The sequence below is a fragment of the Protopterus annectens genome, chromosome 1.part2 (assembly GCF_019279795.1).
Source record: "Protopterus annectens isolate FY-2018-M chromosome 1.part2, PAN1.0, whole genome shotgun sequence".
NCBI classification, from domain to species: Eukaryota; Metazoa; Chordata; order Ceratodontiformes; family Protopteridae; genus Protopterus; species Protopterus annectens.
Genome location: NC_056727.1, coordinates 327320338 through 327344046, shown reverse-complemented (window position 1 = coordinate 327344046; position 23709 = coordinate 327320338).

The window sequence follows — 23709 nt, the reverse complement described above, 5'->3', positions numbered from 1 at the left end:
AATTTGAAGTCTGAAACTCAAATGTATGTCATTATTTTGTAATTTAATTCCTCGGATCATCCGAGTGATTTGCCAGAAAAAAACTAATTTTATAAGAAACAGACTAAAAATATGAGCTAAAACTCTGGACATTCTGCAAAAATCTGGACAGTTGAAAGCTATGCCATGTAGTGCATGCTAATAGCTGAGTTCCAAAAAAGAATGGCTAATTAACCGAATAAGTCTTTGCATGAAACCTCTGGCCAGTCTGCGTTCAGCTAACACTTTAATTGTTCATGTGTTTTAATTTGATCTGCCTGACTTCCTGGATAGGCTTAGAGCTCATTGCTATTAATCCAAATATCAGTACTGCATTACATTTGTCCAATACTACACCTACAATAGTGGGAACAAGTCAAAAAGCTGCAGTGCAAACCAATACAACCAAATACAGTGGAAGATTCTCAGCCAATTGAAAATTAAATACAAATCTGTTTTCTATAAGAGCATTTCCAGTGTGACTCAAAAATTTAGGAAGAATTACTCTGACTTCCATATGGTTAATTTTCCTTTTTAGTATCCAATTTTCTCTAAATGTTTTGGGTAGTGAAAGATGTTATTAAATGGGTTATACTGTCATTTTGGCCTTTTACTTATTTATTTGTTTGTTTGTTTGTTTTTGTTAACCGGGAAAGTCAGATTGGGCAGAGTTCAGTTTCATCATAGGTGTAGGGAGAAAAGCTCCATCACAGTACATTTATATTAACAAGTGAATTTCAGACATTTCTCAGAAAGACAACAGTTACATTTCTCAGAAGAAAAAAAAAACAAATGTGAGACAGGTGCACACAGTAAAGTATTACATCAACGATTCTTTAAGTCTACACAGTTCTTCTAGCTCTAAAATCATGTGGGAAGTAAATAGATTGATAGCGTAGAAGAGAAAATGTTGTAAAGAAGTTTAGTGTTCTCACATTTCAGTAAAGAAAGATTTATAAAGAATTCAAGATACATAACTTATAAAATTATGGAGAAAGGGAGATTTTAGTATTGTATAGGTTTATAAAGATTTAAGTAAGATATAAAATTATGTAGGAGGGATGGGGAGATATTACTCTTCTATAGGAGGATAGTGGCAATAGCATATGTTACCTAAAAAGTTAACTTGTGAATGTTTCTGCCATTTCACACTGAGCCTAATTGGAGGATGGGCACTGAGCAAACTCAGATCTGTAATATGCAACATTAAGTATCCTGTTTTTTGCTTATTTTTACGAGTTATTTATAGCACTTTTATTGCCTGCTGAATACTTTTCTAGATAGTTTCACTGTGTGTGAGGTATTAACTGGAAATTTTCTACACTTATTAAGCATCTGTTTGGGTTTTTTGTTCTGATTTCCTGCCAAGGAGTGTATCATATAACTTGTTTGCAGTTAAAAGCTTTCTCTAGAGTCGCCTTCCTCCTTTATCTGTTTAAAATTTTCATTTAAAAGCTCACTGCTGCTTTTCTGCTTTGATAAACATTTATGCAGTTTTTTTTTCTACCTAAGTAATGTGGGTATTTGTAGCATTGTCCATATTCAGGCTTGTGTTTTGGGCCTAGTCGTTTGTGGAGGCTGTGAGTCTGAGCACATGTTCAAGGCCATCTTAGTTTAGCCAAAGCCATTCTGCATTTCATTGAGAGGGGATTGTTTATGGTCATTGGCTGATTGGAGTTACCTGGACTACGACCTGGAGTAAGCACCTCATTGGTTCTTTCGAGCTTTTTTTAAAGTTGTTTCATGTTTCACCTTTCTGTTACCTAAGAAGTTAACTTGTGAGTGTTTCTGCCATTTCACACTGAGCTAATCAGAGGAAGGGCACTGAGCAAACTCGGATCTGTAATATATAACATTAAGTATCCTGTTTTTTTGCTTATTTTTACAAGTTATTTATAGCACGTTTATTGTCTGCTGCATGCTTTTCTAGCTAGTTTCACTGTGTGTGAGGTATTAACTGGAAATTGTCTACATTTATTAAGCATCTGTTTGCGTTTTTTGTTCTGATTTCCTGCCAAGGAGTGTATCATATTGTTTTCCACCCTCCCTCCCTTTTGGTATCGTGTTCTTATACTTGGTGGCTTTGCAGTTGCCCACCCCTAATGTAAATTTGATCTGGGAAACTCCTCTCAGTCTAGTGTCATTACCTCATTCGACCCAATCCAGGGAGAACATTTGAGAAGGCCAACCCACTTACTTTCTGCTCCTCCTTTCCCCTTTCCACTTTACAAAAAAAAAAAATTCTAAGCTTGTTTCCTGCCTTTCCTGTAAGTAGTCTAGTCCAGATACAGATTTGCTGTATCCAGGACTGTTTGTAAGCTTCTGAGCCCCCAAGCCTTTCTGTGTTGGAGGGAAGCCTTCTAGCTTAATTTTGTTTCTTAGAACTAGCCAGTTGTTTAGGTTCAGCACTCAAATCTGTTTCTTTGAGCTCAGAACTTGTTCAGAACTCATTGTAAGCACTAAATAAGCTACAAATTACTACAGCACTCAACTTTCCTCACTTGTCTAGAGGAAAACAGTTTTTAGTACTTAATAAATAAGCACCTATCCAGGCATGTCTTAGGGTCAGCTCCCAGTGTTTTCTCCTGTCTATCTGATTAATCTGGGCATCTTGGGGCAATGCAGCAATAGCCTCATGTACACAGACAATCCTCTCCTCCTCACACCCAACACTACAACCTGTGAGAGATGCACTTATATAGCCAAACTGGAAGCAAAGCTCTCTTCACCCAAGACTGGACTAGACACTCAAGAGGAGAAAGTAAACACTTGAACCACACCACACTCATCAGATAGTCCCTCAAAACCTACACCACCAAAACACACACATAGAAACATGAAATACACACCTACATTCGTGGAGGCTCTCAATAAAAATCTATCCAAGCAACAGGGACCTCCAAAGCAGAAACGCAAACAACCTCCACCCCCCCAACACAACCCAAATGACACATAACCTACAAACTCAGTGTGCCACTCAACCACAGCCCATAAGGCATAACAACGTACTCAACACTCTAGTCATAGGTGACTCTATAGTCAGGCACACTGATATTCCACTCACCAGGCTAAACAAGGAGAAAGTTACTGTCAGCTGTTTGTCGGGTGCCAGGATCCACCACATAACACACTCACTCAGGTCACTCCACAACAAGTACAAATATGACTCTCATTGTCCATGATGGTGTGAATGACCTGAGATGTACCTCCCTGGACTACATGAAAAGAGACGTGGAGGAGCTGTCCGATCTTGTAGCCCAGGCAGGTATGACCCTAACCCTGAGTAGCATCCTGCCATCACCCAGAATGATACAACAGTACAAGGACAAAGTGATTGATTTCAACAATTGGCTAAGCTTCTGGTGTCATTCTAAGGGGATCCAGTATCTGTCTGCCTGGGATGACATGATCAACACACCACAATGCTTTGCCAGAGATGGCCTGCACCTGTCGCCCTTGGGATTCCAGATACTTGCTAAGGCTCTTGCCACCCTTATAGCGCCTTTTTTAGGCAAGGTTCAAATGACAAATTCACCACTGTGGTACAAGCAAGCAAAATCTGCGGGTAATGCTACTCAATGCTAGAAGTCTAAACCTCAAAATGCACTCACTTAAGGCACTCCTTAAAATGGAGAACATCAACATCTGTGCAGTGACAGAGACCTGGTTCAAGGCTCCAGCAAGCACCCCTGCATTACCAGGCTATAATTCATACCACACCTTTCGGCCACCTAACCTGGACCAAAACACTAAAGGAGGAGGCATGTCCATATTCATTAAGGATATCCACACCTCCAGGCTAGTTTCTCAGCATAATACATCCGAGATTATCCAAGTGCAACTAACTCTGGGCAAGACCGCAATCCAAATTGTAGCTTGCTACAGATCCCCCACCATGCCCCAGGATTCCCACTCCTTATTTCTTGATACACTGGAAAATATTAGGGTACAATCTAACACCCTAATAATGGGCAATTTCAACTACCCCACCATTAAATGAGAAAACTACTCATGTAGCAACTCTTGTGCTCAACATTTTCTGGAATTCATAAATTCCAACACCTTGGATCAACTTATCCATACCCCCACCAGGGGCAGCAATATCCTAGACCTGGTCATTACCAACATGGGCAACTGGTGTTCCACACCAGAGGTCAATTCCTTGTTGGTCAAATCCAACCACAAGCTAATCACCCTTGACATCCACATCCTGCCCCCACCCCCCATTAGGGAAATCACTGTAAAAAAATTCTCCAAAGCCAACTTCACACTTCTTAAGACAGAAGTGGCGAACTTCACGACACCCATGCTGGTGGACAATAGAGATACGACTGCTGAATCCTACACAAATGCACTTTATAAGCAGTTACACAAGTGCATGGCTCGTGCAATCCCTAACAGAACCAAGATGCTATCCTCCAAAAAAAGGAAGCCAATCTGGTGATCCCCTGCCATAAACAAACTCTACAACAGAAGAAAGAAACTGCTGCAAAAAAGAGTAAAATCCCATGATTGGAGGTACTCCCTGATCAGCCTCAGTAAGAAGCTGAGATCCCTCATAAAATCCTCCAAAGCTAGTTATGAAAACAAAATTGCCACTGATTCTAAAGACAACCACAAAGCATTTTATAGCTATGTCAAGAATCTCAATGGCAACACTCAGATCTGCTCTGAGTTATAGCACAATGGCACTAAATATACAGAACCAACTGATATTGCCAACATCCTGGCAGATAAGTTCAGTGCTAACTTTACCCCCCTCTCATCCCCTAAAGGGCCCATCTCTATACCAGTAGAATGCAAACTTCTTGTAATCACGGCTGCACAGGTAAAAAATACACTCTCCAAAGTTAAGAACACAGCATCTATGGGACCTGACAACATCCCAGGCTGCGCTCTACACAAACTACAGAATGAACTGGCATCCCAGCTAAGTACCATGTTCAAACATAGCCTCACCTCATGCTTTGTGCCCACTGAATGGTGCACAGAAAAGGTTATCCCACTCCACAAAGGGGGAGCCACCACGGACCCCGGGAACTACCGCCCCATTAGCCTGACGGAACTTATAAACAATGACATTGGTAATCTCCAAACTCTGGACCCCACCCAGTTCTGGTTTGTAAAAGGCAGATCATGTCTCCTAAACCTGACATACTTTGTTCTAGCTGTCACCAAAGCCGTAGATGAGGGTAAGGTGGTTCACACAACCTATCTAGATCTCGCCAAGGCTTTCGACACCATCCCCCACTCTGGAATTATAGATAAACTCACTAAACTAGGTATAAATCCCTATGTCACAAGATGGGTTGCCAAATGGCTCAATGACTGAACCCACCCTGTGAAAGTAACAGACTCCAAATCCATCTTCAGACGAGTGACAAGTGGAGTACCACAGGGTTCAGTCCTGGGTCCTCTCCTGTTTGGTATCTACTTCTCTGAACTACAGGCTAACACAGAAGGTCTTTGGCTAACAAAGTTCACAGATGACTGCAAACTAGGAGCCATAATCAAAACTCCTAACGATGTGGACATCCTACAAAAGGGCCTCACTGAGACAGATGCCTGGTGACAAAGCCATGGCCTCAAGCTCAATGCCAAAAAGTGCATTGTCATCCCTTTTGGTAAAAACTCTGCACCCATGAACTACCACATAGGCAGTAGTCTACTTAACACCTAATGTGTAATAAGAGACCTTGGAACACAGGTGGACAGTAGTCTCTACTTTGATAATCACATTGCCACAGTAGTCAGGAAATCCTTCTTCATGGCACACCTCATCACAAAAGGTTCCTCATCCAGGAAAAAAGAGGTTGTTGTTCCCCTCTACTCAGCACTCATTAGACCCATTATACAGTACAGTGCCCCTTTTGGTATGTACCTCACAAGACATCTACAACAACTGGAAAGGCCGCAGAAATACCTCACAAAGAGGATTACTGGCCTCAAACAGATGCCCTATGCAGACCGTCTCAAAAATCTCCAGCTTTACTCCATCGCATATCACGTACTCAGAGGTGATCTCTGCCTAACATACAAAACTATGTCCAACCCAGAGCTGTTGGACATGCTCCACTAAAAGAAATCACAATCCCTCCAAGCTACATGCTCTAGGGACCTAAACCTTGCCACCACAATAAGCATGCTAAAGGGATAGATTCCTGTGCCAGAGACTTCCCATACTCTGGAACAAACTACCTATCTATATCAAACAAAGCTCCTCCTTAGCACCCTTCAAGAAAAATCTTGATGATTGGATGGGAGATAGGAAATTCACCCCGAGGATCACTTCTGTGGCTCTGCTCGACAGGGGCACAGGAAAATAATTTTCTTGGGTGGCGAAAGCCAGAGTACCATTTGGCTATGCCTATATAGGCCCTAGGACCAATAGCCTAGTACCTACCAATGAACCTATGAACCTATGAACTGAGAGGAGTATGGTATAGGATTAGTTCTATTTAGGCTGCCTGTTTCAAATTGGTGCATCAAGAAGGTTTAAAACTTAGGTATACAAGGGATGCATGAGGGGAAGAGTGGTAGATGGGGCAGTTGGAAAAATAGAAAGATAAGAAATATTGTTTAAGAAGGGGATGAAGAGGGGTGTATTGATTCAAGTGCAGGAGGGAAAGTTGTTAGAGGTGTAATGATTCAATTAGAGGAGGATAAAAAGCTTTGATAAGCAATAAGAAGTTTGTGCTTTCACTAGAGGTCTCAGCCTGGTGATGAACATGAGCATGACCAGGACTGAGTAAGATATTGTTTGAGCTGGATTTTATAGCTTGGAAGTTTGTTAGTCATTTTAACGTGTGTAGGGATGGTGTTCAAGAGTTTGGAGATGCAACAGAAGTATAGCGAGTCCCCCGATAATTATTTGCTTTAGTAATGCTTAGCGGAAATTTATCACCAGAATGGAGGTCCCTTGTGGGGGTGTAGGCCAATAATATGTTTTTAATGCATGACATGTTTCAGGATAATATGTCAGTTTGAATGCCATAACTATGTGAGAGTATGTTGTGTAGTTCTTAAGTTCTAGCCAGTTTTGCTGTTTTAAGGCTTGGCAGTGGTGAGCTCAGTGTGTAGTGTTGGTTGCAAATGTTGGTACTTTGTTGTAGCAGAAGGCTAATCTGGATTTTAGTATAGAGCTTAGGTTTGTAAGGATGGGTGATCATATAAGAGGGTTGAATGCAAATAGTATGAGGGCTTTTCTTGCAGGGTCTGTAAGGTACTGATTTGCCCTGTAAAGAGAGCCAGACTTCAGGTAGGTCTATTTAATTGAAAATATAAAAAACACTGTGAAACAACAGGAAGCAGCAGGCCAAATGGCAAGCACACACACGGTGTATCGCAGCAGTGACCGAAGGGCAGGCATATTAACATTCCTGCCCCTTGGTCACTGCTGCAATACGCTCCATGTGTGCTTGCTGATCAGCCTGCTGCTTCCTGCTGTTTCACAGTGCTTTTTATATTTTTTATTGTTGCGGTTGAAGACTGTGGTTGCCTTTGTGACTTATTAGAGGTATATTTAATTGTTTGAAGAATATGCTGATTAAATTTAAGATTGCCATCCATTACAATGCCCAGTAATATAGTATGTGGTACTACCTCAATTTTAGTATTATTTGCAGATGTAACCAAGGAAGATTGTTTTTGATTGAGATAATGATTTAGGGTAAAGTGCATTAGTTTTGTTTTATTGGGATTAAGGAGCAGATTTGAATTTTTCAGCCAGGTTTTGATTGTAGAGAAAGAAATATGAGTGATTTCTTGGGAGTCTGGATATTGTGGGGGCTGTACTATATTTGCTTGGGCTATGGCAGTTTGAAGCTTGTTTATAAACATATTAAAGAGAAGAGATCCAAGTATAGAGCCCTCCTGAGAGATACCTATGGTACCTGGAAGAGAGGTCATGTTGCCATTTGACTGCTTGTTACCTTCCAGATACCTAATTAACCATTTAAGGAAGAATTGAGAGACACCTATAGAAGAGTGGTTCACTAAGTAAATGTTGGTATGACACAGTGTCAAATGCTTTGGATAAGTCTAGGGACACAGCTGGCCCTAGGTTACCATTGTTCCTGTGCTATTTATAGTGTTGGTGAAGTGAAGTGAAGTGAAGTGAAGTGAAGGAGGGTGATTGTTGTGGTGTGGTGGGGTCTGAAACCATGTTGTGTTTCAGAGAGCAGATTATTTGAATTTAGATGATGTAGAAGCTGAGGATGAATACATTTTCAAGTAATTTTTATAGGAGTAATAAAATTGCAATATACATAGTTATTACACACTGTAGATGTGCCACCTTTGGTTAAAGTTATAATAAAGGATTTTTTTCCAGATGGAAGGAATGTATTTTTCAAATATAGATCTATTTATCAATACGGAAACAGGAAAAGAAATTGCATCTGGCACAATTTTTTAGTCCGAGGGACTTGGTCAGTAGTTAAGGTGGTTGTTTTTAGCTAATGTAGGAGATTTTAATGCTGGAGACAGGTACTGGGCTGAAGTCAAATAGCTGAGGATATTTAGCAGAGGCTGCAGATACTGAGTGGGTAGAAGAAGTCTTTATAAAATAGCTGATAAACTCTATGGGAACTAAATCAGTAGTGTTGTTGGATATAAGGGTGGGGGTAGTAATCTGGCCTGGATATAAAAGTTTGTTTCTGGACATCCAGAAGAGTTTTGGGTTGTCTTGAAGTTTGTTTTGGAGGATGCTATACTAGCTATGCTTGTCATGTTTTATTTGCTATTTTGTCCTATTTCTTAGTTGCCTGAAAAGTTGAATTGTATTTTGTGTTCTATTTCTGGGCCACTCTTTCTAGGCTTTATGATGCTGTAGCATTAATTTCTCAGTTTCCTTTGTTATCCAGGGTTCAGGATTGGATTTGACCCTTTAGGTATGTACTGGGGCAAGGTTATTGAGAATTTTTAGGAATAACTAATTGAAGTGTGTTATAACGGGTTCTAAGGGCATAGATGTTTGTATTTTTTCTGTTATATTCTGTTAAGGATTTCATAAAAGTGTGTTTGCAATTGGTTTTTTGGAGTTTCAAACTTGGTTGTAAATTATATGTTTATCTTGGATATTGTAAATCCTGAGAGTGTAAGTAGGTTAATGGTAACTTAGGTTGTCTGGAGGCTTACTGGCTGCCTTAATTTTGTTCGGTTTATTAGTTAGAATCCAGTCTAAGGTTGATTGCCTATCAGTACTTTTGTGGTAGTAACTAATGAAATTAACTGTGTAAACACATATAGCTTTATGGAATCAGATGGGGTGTTGCTATTGATAAGCTTCCAGTATATATCTAAATCTCCTAGTACTATTGTTTCATGTTGTATATGGTTGAATAGCCAGTATAGGATATTTTCCACATTGGTAATGTTGTTTTCCTGGTGGGATATAAATGGCTGTTAAACAAAGCGTTTTCCTATTATTGATTTTGAGGTGTGTTATAAATAGTTCTGTATTATTAAACTGTGATATATTGGTTTAATTTCTCCAAGTCTTTTGGGTTTCTAAAATACCATGATGGGAATGGACACTATTTGTAAGTCAGGATATGATTAAGTTCATATAATTAGTATTGTTTCAATCTTTGATGTTATCCAAAAGTGCTCTTTGCAGCATCTGCAATGTGCCCAGAATTGACTCCTTATGTAATTCATACAGTGTTACTTGTATTGGTAGCATATCTAAATATGACTAATTTCTTTTTTATGAGACCCATTGCTCATGCTACTGTTAGAACTGTCTGGGTATCTTTCTTCCAGAATGCTCTCATTTCTGCCTGCAAATTCTTGTATTTTATGACTTTTTGTTTCTCTGTATATAAGACACTGTAATCAGAGTGCAGCAATTTTAATGATCAGTGCTACTTTTGTCTTCTTTTCATGTACTGCTATAGCTAGTTTTCTCACATCTATCTCCTTTGCGTATGTGGCTATGTTTAGGAAATTCTTGCAGATGATGACATTTCCGCCTGCCCATTTTTTTTGTCCTGTCAAGCCTAATTATATTGAAACCAGGTGATGTAATTTCTTTGGCATTAATGTCTTTTTTCAGCCAGGTTTCAGTAGCTATGATTATGTTTGAGGAATATGTATTAATTCAACTATGCATGTCCTGGATTTAATTGCATATGCTTCTAAGACTGACATTTAGGAGGAGAAGTCTGGAACTGGAGGATGGGAGAGGAAAACAGGATGGTAAATTTAATACTGTGCTGTTAGTGTTTTTTTTTGTTTGTTTGTTTGTTTGTTTGTTTGTTTTTTTTGCTGTTGTGTAGGGTCTGCGTTTGGGTGAATGCCTCCGCTGATTTTTTTGGGTGGAAATTTTATGGAGGAAAGTATGTAGCCAAATGCATTTGTGCTTTTGTTTTATTGGACTTCATATGACAACATATTTAGATTTGATACCTGTAATGGAAAAAGTCTAAGGTTTTTTGGTTTGCTTTTGTGATGGCAACACCAATGGCCAGATTCAGTAATGTCTACACAGGCCGTTTACACTGTGTGTGCATTGATCTACAACACGCACAGGTAGAAGACAGTTTTGGATTCTCTAAGCAGCTCTACATGTTGTGTAGAGCCACGCAGAGCTGCGCAAACAAGGTAAACACTGTGGCATGCTAATTACAGCATAAGCAGCTGAATTGTAAGCTAATCAACCAATCCAAGTTGTTCGAGCTATTCAACAAGCTATAAAGCAACTGTGTAGACTCAGTGCTGGTTTTCCCTGTGAATTTCAAAACCTGTTGGAATACAGCAACTGAAAGGAGTCTACACAGAAACAATGTTAGAGGCTGTTGCTGCTTTAATTCATGTGTATGTGCAACAGGCTCTAGTCTATGCTGTTGCTGCTGCTAATAGGCCAAGGCCAAGAAGGAGAAGAGTTTTCAAACCCCATTTAATGTATCACAATCTACATGACATGGAAATTGTAGAGCGCTACAGGGTGGATACAGACACTACAGGAACACTGCAACATCTGTCGTCCACTCCTCAGAGTCAGGGCAGACGGAGGGAACCCCTCCCAGTGGAGACAAAGGTATGTGTAGCTCTTAGAATTTTAGCTACATACCTTTCATAGACCAACAAGGGACATGCTGGGTGTGTCACAGGTATCAGCATCCATGACCCTCCAACAGTTGCTGAATGCTATGCTACAGCATGCCAGTGACCACATATATTTTCCTCATACTCCTGAGGACAGGGCCAGGAATATACAGGAGTTCTACCCTATAGCACACTACCCTGAAGTACTGGGTGCTGTAGATTGCACACATATAGAAATTAAGGCACCACCCAGGGAGCAGGGAAGGCTCTATATAAATAGAACAGGCTTCCACTCTATTCAGAGTCTGCTGTTACTCTGACATCAGGTAGCAAGTCCCACACTTCCACTCTCATGATCACCTGTGATAATAAGCAACAAACACAGGAAAAATTAATACCTACACTACTATAGTCCAGTATAGGCTAACAAAATAGCAGTGGTGCCACTGTTACAGACAGTACATCAATACACACAAAAGTCTTGACATCAACATCACATACTAAAATATTTCTTTGAACTGCTCATCAGTACTGGCATAAAAATGTTTGGCTTACCATGTACAGATGATTATATGCTCCCTCTGCCGGACGGTCCTGTAAGACATTAAGCAAAAGATAAGGACAACATCATCACAATTAACAGTAACACAGGGGTAACACTTTTTCCCCTTTATGTGTCCAATAACTAAACTTTCAACATGAACTTAGATGACAAGTCCAACCTAAGCCCATGTATAATCAATCAGAATGTGTTATGAACTGTAGTGATCTTCAATCCCCCCCCCAAAAAAAATCTTGTTAAACAGAACTAACATAATGATTTAAATTGTTTTACTATGCAACAATATTTAACAACTGACATACAAAAGCCTACCTAGAAGCTCCTCCTGGGACATGCTTGCTGTCCCTGAAACAGTAGCACCAATGTCAAGAACATACTGTTCTCCAATTTCCAGGGAGCTGGATCCCTGACAGCAAACAGGAACTCTTAATTTGCTGTTAGTGGTGGCTCTATAGCAGGCTCCCCCCTGGTACCCATCTAATCAGTGGCCGCTGCAGCTGCTCTCCTCCGTGCATATGAGATCATGTCAGTGACCCCGTGGAACACCTGATCATATGTCCTGCTGTGTCTGCCTACTGCATCCATGTCTGCAATTATCTGCTACTAAATTTGCATTCTGCCTGACATATTTATATGTCCCCCCTCAAGCAGGAAGGCACCATGGCACCTAAAAGCTTCCACAATGACCTGATTCACAGGATCACTGAAGGGTGGTTTTCAGGGACTGAGATGCCTGGTTGTCATAGTACTAGGTGTCCTAAAAGACAACAGAAGAATAATACATATAAATATCACATAACTACAAAATAACTGTTCCCAGATAAAAGAGAAAAGGTAGCATTTCAGTATTACTCACTGGAGAAACATAAAACAGTCTAGAGATTTGAAATATGAACAGCAGGCGGGATGCAAAAAAAGAGAGTAACAATAGCAACATATCCTTGTTAATGCCATAGTAGAAATGCAACTTTGCTTCCCACCCTCAAAAAAACAGGAAAATGACACATTTTGCTAACAAACCATCATTGAAATGCTAAAAGTGCTATAAAATGAACTGTCCTTGAAACAAGTGTACAAATTAAACACAGAACATTCCATTCTAGGGTATTGCCAATCATGTATACCTGTGAAATGCCCTGACAAGCTAAAAAAGAAACAAAACCGCAAACTTAAGTAAAAGCCACAAAAGCTCAATGGCTTTCAAACCCTAGTCTGTTCAGAGCAACAAGATGCAAATCTCTAAAAAAATGCTGCATAATAGATAGGACTGTTAAAAACCTCTTTAATAAAAATAGTTTAAAATAAGATAAGCGCTCTCATTTTGTTTCACCACAAAACGTCATCAAATAAATCCAAGGAAGTAGGGCCAAGCATTTGTGTAAGACATCACTCCTCAGCAGCCACATCTTACATAAATTCTTGGCCCTACTGCCTTAGATTTATCTAATAATGTTTTGTGGTGAAATAAAACAAAAGCACTTATCTTATTTTAAACTATTTTTATTAAAGAGGTTTTAACAGTCCTATCTATTATACACCATTTTTTGGAGATTTGCATCTTTTTGTTCTGAACAGACCAGGGCTTGTCAATCATTGAGCTTTTGTGGCTTTTACTTCAAAATACCTGATAAACATGCCCATGCCATCAGTACACTCCTAACTAATTCATAAAGTGCAGCCTTTGCTAATCAATATATATATATATATATATATATATATATATATATATATATATATATATATATATAAACTATTAAACAGAATTTTCTTAATGACATTTTAGCAAATGCAGTAAATGGCTGAAAAATGCAAGCATACCTTCTCAAGTTCAGTAATATATCCCAAAGTAATAGACTCTTTTCTGTGTTCTCCACATAAACAAGTCTCCTCACCTTCAGTTTCCCTAGCTACACAGTTGCCTTTTTATGGTGTAGATTCAGGTCTGTCAGCACAGTGAAAATACAAATCAGATGTGAACTCATTAGAATTGCTGAATCCCAAATACTGTAAACATAGTGCAGGCACTCCCTCGGTGTTTGTTTTAATGGATTATAACTGTGAATGATTACTGGTGGGGAGAAGGAAAACACAACAGCAATGCAGACTGCCCTACATCCAGAGGATGTGTCAAGTTAGACTTACAAAGTGTTAGATGTCATTTTGTCAAGGTTGGGAATGTAAGTAAGCAGCACACAATTCACAGGTTATTTTCTTTGATATCTACCACCCCTTCATTTGTTGGCAACTACATATCACATTATTGCCATTTAATATCCTCACACATTTTAAGGACAATGATATAGAATGGCTTACAGACTGTATGTCTGAGAGTACTGGTCAGATAAGAGAAGAATAAGCAACAAACACAGAGAGGTAAGACAGAGTTGCATATTTGCAAGCAATAATCATAAGTGGCTGTGTGATCACTCAGTGCACTACATCCAAAATTAATATGTGTACAAATAACAGTTATATGGTTTCATAGTACTGTAGATGATGTTGCAGTTGTTTGTAGGCAAAATGATTTCAGGTCCTTGCTGCAAAGGTGTTTGTGTGGCAAAGAGGGATAAGGCACCCTTACTGTGTTATGAAGGTTTATTGGAGAGAGAGTTGAAATGCAGACCTATGTAGAAATATTCAATGTGTACTAACATTTTGTAGTGTTTATGCATTAGATTGCTTTTCCTCATTTCAGCTAGTGTTTTCACAGTGTATGGCTTGGTGCAAACAAGGGAACTGGAGAAAAATCAATGTCAGGTTCGGCTGTGCTTATCTCATTTGTGCGAAGCACAGCAGTGAGTAAACTTGGTCTACTGGGCCACCCAGGACGAAGACAGAACACTGCAGAACACCTGGAAAAAGGGCATCTGTAAAAGGGCAAAGGGAAAAAACAATACATTGTTGAAATGTTTGTCTTCCATTGCACAACTTCACTTAGCTTAGTGGAACTGTGTGGCAGTTAGCAAGGTTCACCAACAGCTGCAGCCATTGAACACCTGCAGACAGGACTCAGACAGCCAATAACTAAAACTGGATGCATTCAATTAATTCTGTTGGGCGCCGCGGAAACATGCTAAGTGACATTGCATGGCGGTTAACACAGAAAACATAAGAATGATTACAAAATTAGGAAATGTCATGTAACTAGTTCTGTGGCATCAGGTGTAAGGGCAGGGCTGGAGAACAGATGGTCTTGGTTTGTAGTACAGGGAGTGCAACCTATTTTAACTGTTGTGACAAACCAGTTTACAGAAATGAACTGAAAAAGGTATAAGTGCTATTTCAACATTCTTGTGGCAACAGGTGTAAGTGTAGAACTGCCAAACAGATGGTCCTGGGTTCTAATACAGGATATTCCAGACACTTTTACTGTTTTTTCACTTCCCAGTGAACTTTTATCACTGTCTTCAATATCACTTTTCAAATATAAACTGAAACTATACCTTAGAACACATTGGTTATGTCCCTGTTCTAACCCTGACTAGCTCACTATCTTTTTATTACTGGATACTGCTCACCTTTTACTCTTCTGTACTAACTCCAGTTTTTCTCCTTAATAACCAAGGAGACCATGATCTTGTAATTTAAGCTAATGTATATAGAAACATCATTCTAATGCATATATATTTTTTAGTGTTTGTGTTAAGATTGTTAAATAGTAAGATATTTTACTAATATCATCTGTTATAATATTGTACTGTACCAACATTTTGTAATTGCGTGTTTTTGGAGCTTATCTCCTCGGGCTTCTACTGAAAATGGACATGTATCCAGTTAGACTAGCGCGGTCAACAAATGTAAAATAAATAAATAAAATAAATAAATTGTTCCACTTTCATTATATTCACTCTCACTTATAACACTTTATATAATGGAGCTGATCTGAATTATATGTATTAGGGCTAAGACACCATTACTGTGTTTTCAGATGTATGACTATATTTCTGTAAGTAATAATTCTGCTATCTGGACTTGCATGGCCTTCACAATTACATAAGACAAATACACAACTGGAGCTATATACAATAACCTTGTCAGGTCACACACATACATGTGTAACACCTCAAAATGTCACCTGTATTTATGTATGATTCCTGACTATGTCTGAGTAGCACTTTTTCTGTGGCAAAGGTGTAAAATCAACACTGTGGAAGAAACTGCTTTTCCTCTTATGCCTAGGTTTGAATCACACAGTGTAAAATCAATTTTATCAGTGTATAAAGGCAAAAACAAATGTGTCAGGTCTTTACATTTATGCCTCCAGTGCTTGTCTGAAAATTAACTCACCTAACAGTTACCTTCAAATTTCCAATATATATTTCCAGACTACATCCATAGCCACCCCTCAAAATAAGGCCAAGTATCAAATTAACCTACCAATTTCAATTATTTAATTCCTCCCTGCTTGGCACTGTTGCTCTCCACTTAACATTGCGCAAATGTGGTTGACATCATTGTTCGGGTTTGTGCACTACCAGTATACACAATAACTGGAATTGACAGGAAAACATCAGTTTCCATTGCTCTAGTTTGGCTGGTAGACATGGCTGGCATTAGAAAGGAAGGTGCCCAGTTTAGGGCACAGAGGTGGAGTGTCCAGGAGTCCAGGATATTTACTGGACTCCTGGTAAAGTGCCACAGCAAAAGGCTTTGCAGGGGGACTATTCTGGCTCCCAGTACAAGTCTGAGGTGTGGAATAGTTTGGCTCAGACCGTATCCAGTGACACTGGCATCCCATGCATTGGAGAACAGTGCAGTCATTATGTTATTGACCTACACAGGTGAAAAAGGGATACCCTCAACCGTTGGTTGAATTAATTTGAGACTGCGGACATCCCACAGCTGTGTAAGTATGACAATAAAAGAGTACTTGTAATACTTAGAAAGGTAAATATAAGCAAGACTGGTATGCATAATGCTCTTCTGTACTTTTCTGTTCTTTCCCCAACTGCTGCTGAATGTGAGTTCAATAGGTAGGCTCATATACCTTGAATGGAGAGACTGAGGGAAGCAAGTGGTATGTATGCAGCACAAGAGAAGTGTTATTGTAGCTTTAAAAGTTCAAGATAATTTTTGGTGTTTTTATACAGTTATATCAAATTGAGCATGCATATCCCACTGTAAAAGCAAGTATGTATGCATTACTCTGTAGCACCAATCAACTGTAGGAGTCAGATATTAGACTGTAGTCAGAGGTTGTGGGTTCAAATGCCATGAATCACAACTATACAATACTGCATGTCTTTAATAATATTTACATTAAATTAAAAACTCTATATCAGTGGCACAAATGCCCTGTTGTTAACTGTAATCTGTATAACTAGAACACGCATATGTGCAATATATGCACATTTCAAGGATTACTTTCAGAAATCTGTAGTATAGTGTGTATTTGTTAAGATGCATACTTAAATGTAATACTTCAGATAAAAGAGTTGTATAATTGTGTTAATGAATTGTATGTCACATATGATGGTACTAATTTTATCTTTTTTTTCCTCTCACCCCAACCCTTATCTCTATTTTTTATTTTCTATTATGTGTCATCAAAATGTCTCCATGTCATCTATGTGTATCACATCACTAAATCCTACACAGCACTGCAAGGTAGGCCAGGCCTGGTGGATCAGCCTGCCCCTAGTCCACCTGCACCAGCACCAATGCCCAACACATCTTGGAACCAATCTGACAGCATTGCCTCTGTTGCCCCTGCACTACCTACACCCTCAGGTAGTACTGCCCTGGAAGCTAATGCAGTGGTACTCTCCCAGGGCAGTGGCAGAGGTGGTGATTTCATCACCCACTGGGAGATGCCAGGGTTGGTGTCTAGGGTTATGCACTGCATCATTGTGCATGCCTATGCTGGATGGACAGGCTGCTCTCCCTCATGGTCTGTAGGAGGAGAAGACATCAAACACTCCAGAGTAAGGGAACAGTGATGACCGTCCTGTGAGTAAGGACAAGATTCTGACTCTCTCCAAGCTTGACAGGCATAAGCCTAGGTTGTCCTCTCCCTCATCCCAGTCATGGTATCCCCCAACGTTTTGTGCCCCTCACTATTCCTGTTTCTTTTTGCTGCATTTGCTTTCTTACCTACTCAACTTACCTGACCCAGACATACCTATGTCTCTTACCCAGCAGTCTTCTCTTACCGGATTAAAAAAAAAATGGTCACATGTTCCACAAACAAAAATTGTCCCATACATAGCTCTCTATTTTGCACACATGTCTTCTTGGCACACTTGATTTGGTCCAATTGGCTATATAACATGATTACATTGTTGTCACCTCTCTCTCTGGAGGTGACAGTCCAAACTCAGCTAATATTCTGCACATATTATCATTTTTTTTTCTGTTGAAGAAATGGATATCGGTGGTTCTTTCCTACCTCCCTCATGCACATTCCTTATTGTTTTCCCTTTGTTCTTCCCCATTTGTTCCTCATTTCACCACATTCCTATCTATCCCATTGTAACACCTATAATCTGGTCAAAAATAGAATCACACACAACACGCATAAGTACCAGAAAAAGCAATGGCTCTCTTCAGTTTTTGGCCTCTATATTTGCATGGAGTTTGGCATTGCACACCTCCAACAATGCCCCTTAACCCCGCTACACTACATCAACACAGAGTAGCATATGCTGAATGTACTATAAAGAATAATGCCATTGCTTTAGCATTGTTTATTTAAAAGTATTAGATATACCTGGATTCGAACCAGTATCATTTAAGCTCAAAAAGAAATGTATTAATGCATTTACACCTGCTGCCACAGAGCCACATAAGCAGCAAGTGTATTTCATACACTCAATACTAACTCTCAGACTTTTCATAATGCAGCTCATGTTTTCACACTGCTTAATACATGCAAACAGGGAACGAAATGGAAATATACATCTCGCATGCACCAACACTTTGCCAACCATCAAGCAAATCCGCTGCTCACTGTGCTATGAAAAACTAAATATTAACAATTATTAGTGCTGCTTATTGTCCATTTATTCCTTATGTCATGAAATCACATGTGAAAACATAACAAACTGAAGACCCTATCTAACAATATGTTACATATTTACAATATAGCCACATGTTGCCTCCCCCCATGCACTGCAACCCTGCTGTCTCACTACTTTTTTCACACATATATCAACTTCACTACATGAATTAATATCAAAGGTTGTATGATATGCAATGCACATCAGTCTGGTAACATACAGAACTACAATTATTGACCCATAAGCCTAACCAGGTTTATCTGTAAGGCTATGTAAAGAATCATCATGGGCCTTAACCACAGGGACATAGGTGACCTTCCACACACTTGACCTGACACATTTTGGTTTTGTCAAGGGTAGATCTTGTTTATTAAACCTAGTGAGCTTCTTTGATAGTGTCCCCAAAGCACTGCATGAGGGATAACAAGACATACCACCTATGTTGCTGTATTCAAGGCCTTTGACACAATCCCCCATTCAGGCATCATCTGGAGATTAACCCATACATTACTAGATGGATAGTCAACTGGCTCACTGACAAAATTCACACTGTCAAAGTTGGGGAGTGCACCTCCACCACTAGACCACTAACCAGTGGAATACCACAAGGATCTGTGCTGGACCCTCAACTGATTGGAAACTATTTCTCTGAACTCCAGGCAAAAGTAGATGGCCTGTGGTTTACTAGGTTTGAAGATGACTGTCAACTGTGTGCAATAATATAGAGTCCACCAGCAATGCAATCATACAGAGTCCCCCAACGATGTTAACATATTACAGAAAGGGCTGACCCAGACAACAGATTAGTGCCACACTCACAGACTGAACCTTAAAGGAAAAAAATGCCTCATTGTCTCCTTTTGCAAAGAAGTACCCATGCTAATTATGATATAGATAGCACCTATCTAAGCTCAAACTCATGTTGCGAGACTTAGGAGCACATGTTGATAGCAATCTAAACTTTAATCACTATGTGTCCATAGCGGTGAGACATACATTTTATACTGTGCACTTCCTAAATAAAGGCATTGCATTCAAGACTAGGGAGGTCACACCTCTGCTGTACTCGACCCTTATCAGGCCACTAATTGAATACAATGCTCCCTTCTGTCTGTATCTCACCAGACACCTCCACCTGGTTTGTGACCAGGAGAATCCAGGGCCTCCAAAACATGACATACATGGAATGACTGAAAGACCTGTCACTGTACTCAGTATCATACAGGTTGCTGAGAGGTGACCTATGCCTGGCCTACAGAGCAGTTTCAGACCCTAACCTACTGGAAATGCTAGACATCTACAAATGAAATGGGATAAGAATAACTTGCTCCAGGGATCTCAACCTAGCATGTGACATAAACAGAACATGCTGGATAGGCAGATATATATCCCAGCAATTGCCACTCCTTTGTAATAGGCTCCCACTGCATGTGAACCAATGCTCATTTATGGCCCTATTCAAGTGCAACCTTAACAACTGGATGGGTGATTGTAAATTCACCCCTGAGGTGGGGCCTATGTCTCTCATGGACAGGGGCAGTCAGTGCTGATCTCAAAATCTTTCTGCTAACAACAACCATCTAACAATGCTTGGTAAGGGTACTTGTGTTTTTATATGACTAGGCTTGTAAACATCCTAGTGCCATTATCCTAGTAACCTCCTATGAACCTATGCAGGCCTCCCAACATCCCCTGCTAATGTCAAGTGTGTGTGTCTAGCCAAAAAAGCTTCACTTCACACACTTGACTGCAGTGAGAACAGAGCCCATACCTATCTAAGGTACACAGACTACAGAACTCAGTAATTTACGCAAGCTCCATCACACAAGTCAGACTTTTACATGGCTGCAGGCCAACTTATAGTGGATGACATCAGCATGGCATGTTGAAGAGAAGATGTTGGGAGGCCTGCATGAAATGGATGTGTAGGCATGTGCAAGTGTCTAAATGTCTGCATGTATCCTACAGTTATCACTCCAATCCTATGAACTGACAGAATTTTAACACTTGCACATGCCTATACACCAATTTCCTGCAGGTTTCCTAACATCTTCTTTTCAACATGCCCTGCTGATGTCATCCACAAAATGCTGTCCTGCAACTGCATAAAAGTCAGATTTGTGTCATGGTGCTTGTAAAGTATTGAGTTCTATAGTCTGTGTACTTAGATAGGTAGGGGTTCTATTGTCACTGAAATCAACTTGGTGTATGTATGTGTTTGTGCTCTTGCTTGACATTACAGTAAGCCTTTTACACCAGCATGTGGGACACTGTTATTACCATATTCACCTCACCAGACACTGCTGATGTCATTGGTTATAAACTGTTTTCTGAGACACTCTCAGTTAGACTTGAGCTGTGGTGCTTGCCTTAAATACAGAGTTCTGTAGCTTGTATACTTTAGATAGGTAAGGTTTTTGTTCTCATTGCAGTCAACAGGGAGTGTGTGTGTGTGTTTGTGCTCTTTCTTGGCATTTTACACCAGCATGTTGGACACTGTTATTACCATATTCTCTTCACCACACACTGCTGATGTCATCAGTTATATCTGATTTGTGGATATGCACTATTTCTACCAGGACAGGGTCAGACACTGGCCTGGAGGCCAGGCAGAAGTTACCTAATCCTATACGATACAGATTACAGTGACATTGCTTTTTGTCTATCCACATATATCATGGCATGGTTTGCAGGCTCTGTGTTTTCTTGGTGAGAAACCCCCTGTGGTCTCTCCAGTTATTGCATGTGTCTGGTGTGAGGTACATGCAAAAGAGAGCATTATACTCTAGTGCCATTCTGATGAGGTTTGAGTACAGTGCTGTAATACAATCCTAAGATCTGAATACAATGGCATGACTTATGATGTGTACAACATAGGCTTTCAATTTCAGTGTGAGTGCTTGGTGGTCAAAGTTCAGAATTCTAACTACGTGTGTTCCCAATGCTTGTATCACTGGGTTTCAGTGTAGCAGGACTGTTGTCAATTCTGTAATTAGCAGGAAATTCCACATTTCACAAGGAAAATAAAGACACATTTTTGTATTCATTGTAGACCGTGTGGCTTTGTCACCAATCATTTGTCTGTGTTAGCCCCTCCTGTAGTATATCATCATAGGTGGACTCAATGATTGCACCCAGTATGCAAGAATCAGCAAAAGTGGTAAGCCAAAGGCTGTATATTTTAGCCTGAACCATCAAAAAATAGATTCCAAACAGTAGAGAGCCAAGCACAGATCCCTGGGGTATGCCAGTGGTGACAACTCTACTGGTACAGGTTGATTCACCAAATTTCACAGCATGGTTCTCTCAGTGAGCCATTTGGTTACCCATCTAGTGACTTAAGGCTTAATCTCCAGCTGGGAGAGTTTCTCAATGACACCTGTGTGGTGGATTGTGGCCTAGGATTTAGGCTATGACAACATCACAGATCACATATCACATGACTCAGCATGTACATCTTCCTGGCACAGTTGAATACACACTTCAACACAAACCCATACAAGCTATGCTCCTGTAGAAGGGTATACATCAACATGCATCCATCGGAGTTGGGGGGGACAGCACCCGATGCATGCATATATAGACACATGCTGACTTTCCTCATCTGTGAGGTAGACCAACATGTCATCATGGACCTTTTCTAAATGGACACTAGTAATAACCCAGCTGTGCGCAACAGAGCTGTGTGAGTTGTTAATGCTGCATCATGTCTGTTACATTTGTTAGATGTAATCAAAGAGGTCATGGAGGCCATGCATGATGGCAACACTATCATCCTTTTGAACGTGCTAACCCCAAGACATTTGACATAAATACACACCGAGGTATTCACTTAACACTGTCAGATATGGCCATAAACACCTATATCAGCAAGTGGGGAGACCACTGTATCACATATGTTGCATCTAAATATGTTGAAATGTGTGAAGTGAACTATATCTCAGGTCCTGTGATCAGGCCTATGCATAAGGGTTGTCTGTTAGGCCCTTTCCTGTCCATTATTAAAGTCACAGACATCACAAATGACATAGACATCCTGTGTCCAAACAGCTGTCTGAAGGACTACAGATTGTGGGCAATCATTGACTCCAACTGTGATATTAGTAAAATACAGACAGTATCAACACACACAAAAGATTGCTGCCTCAGCCATGACAACACCTGCAATGACACAAAAACATGGGTGGATTTGTTACATCAGATAAACAAACACACAACCCAAGTATAATGTAGACATCACACCCTATAATCAGACCAATAAGTATGTGACCTGTGTCCTGGGGTAGATGATATGTCGAGCATCCACCAGCATGTAGCCACAGTGCTGACTACTCCCTTGTATGTAAGATAACTACTGAGTATGTCAAGGACATCATCATCACAGGCCATAATACCTCCATAGTTCACAGCCTTCATCACACCAATAAATGAGTTCAATGCATCCTTCTTCATGTACCTCCCTACACATCTTCCAGTGATGTGTAACTGAAGTGTGCCACCTTTATCACAGTGAGCTGTCACACATCGTATTGGCCATACATAGGTATTCTTTTTGTGGTATAAACATTACTATCTGATAGTGCAGAAAACCCATCAAGTTGTTACACGAGATGCATATGTGTGATACTTGTTCCAGTGATGCACATAATACATATATAGCTGTTTGACAACATTAATGTGTGTGTGTGTGTGTGTGTGTGTGTGTGTGTGTGTGTGTGTGTGTGTGTGTGTGTGTGTGTGTGTATATATATATATATATATATATATATATATATATATATATATATATATATATATATATATACCATGCACACCAGTCAACTAGCCTGTATTGATCACATAATATATATATATATATATATATATATATATATATATATATACATACACCATGCACACCAGTCAACTAGCCTGTATCGATCACATACAGGTATAGCAGTGTCCCTCCTAACACCCCTCATAGAGTGCAGACATGTCATAATAGTTGTACAAGTGTGTTTGTGCAGAACCATCTCTGATCTCTCTAAATCACATATGTTATGTCAGAGACTTGGGATTACTGGGTGATATTATTCTGATATT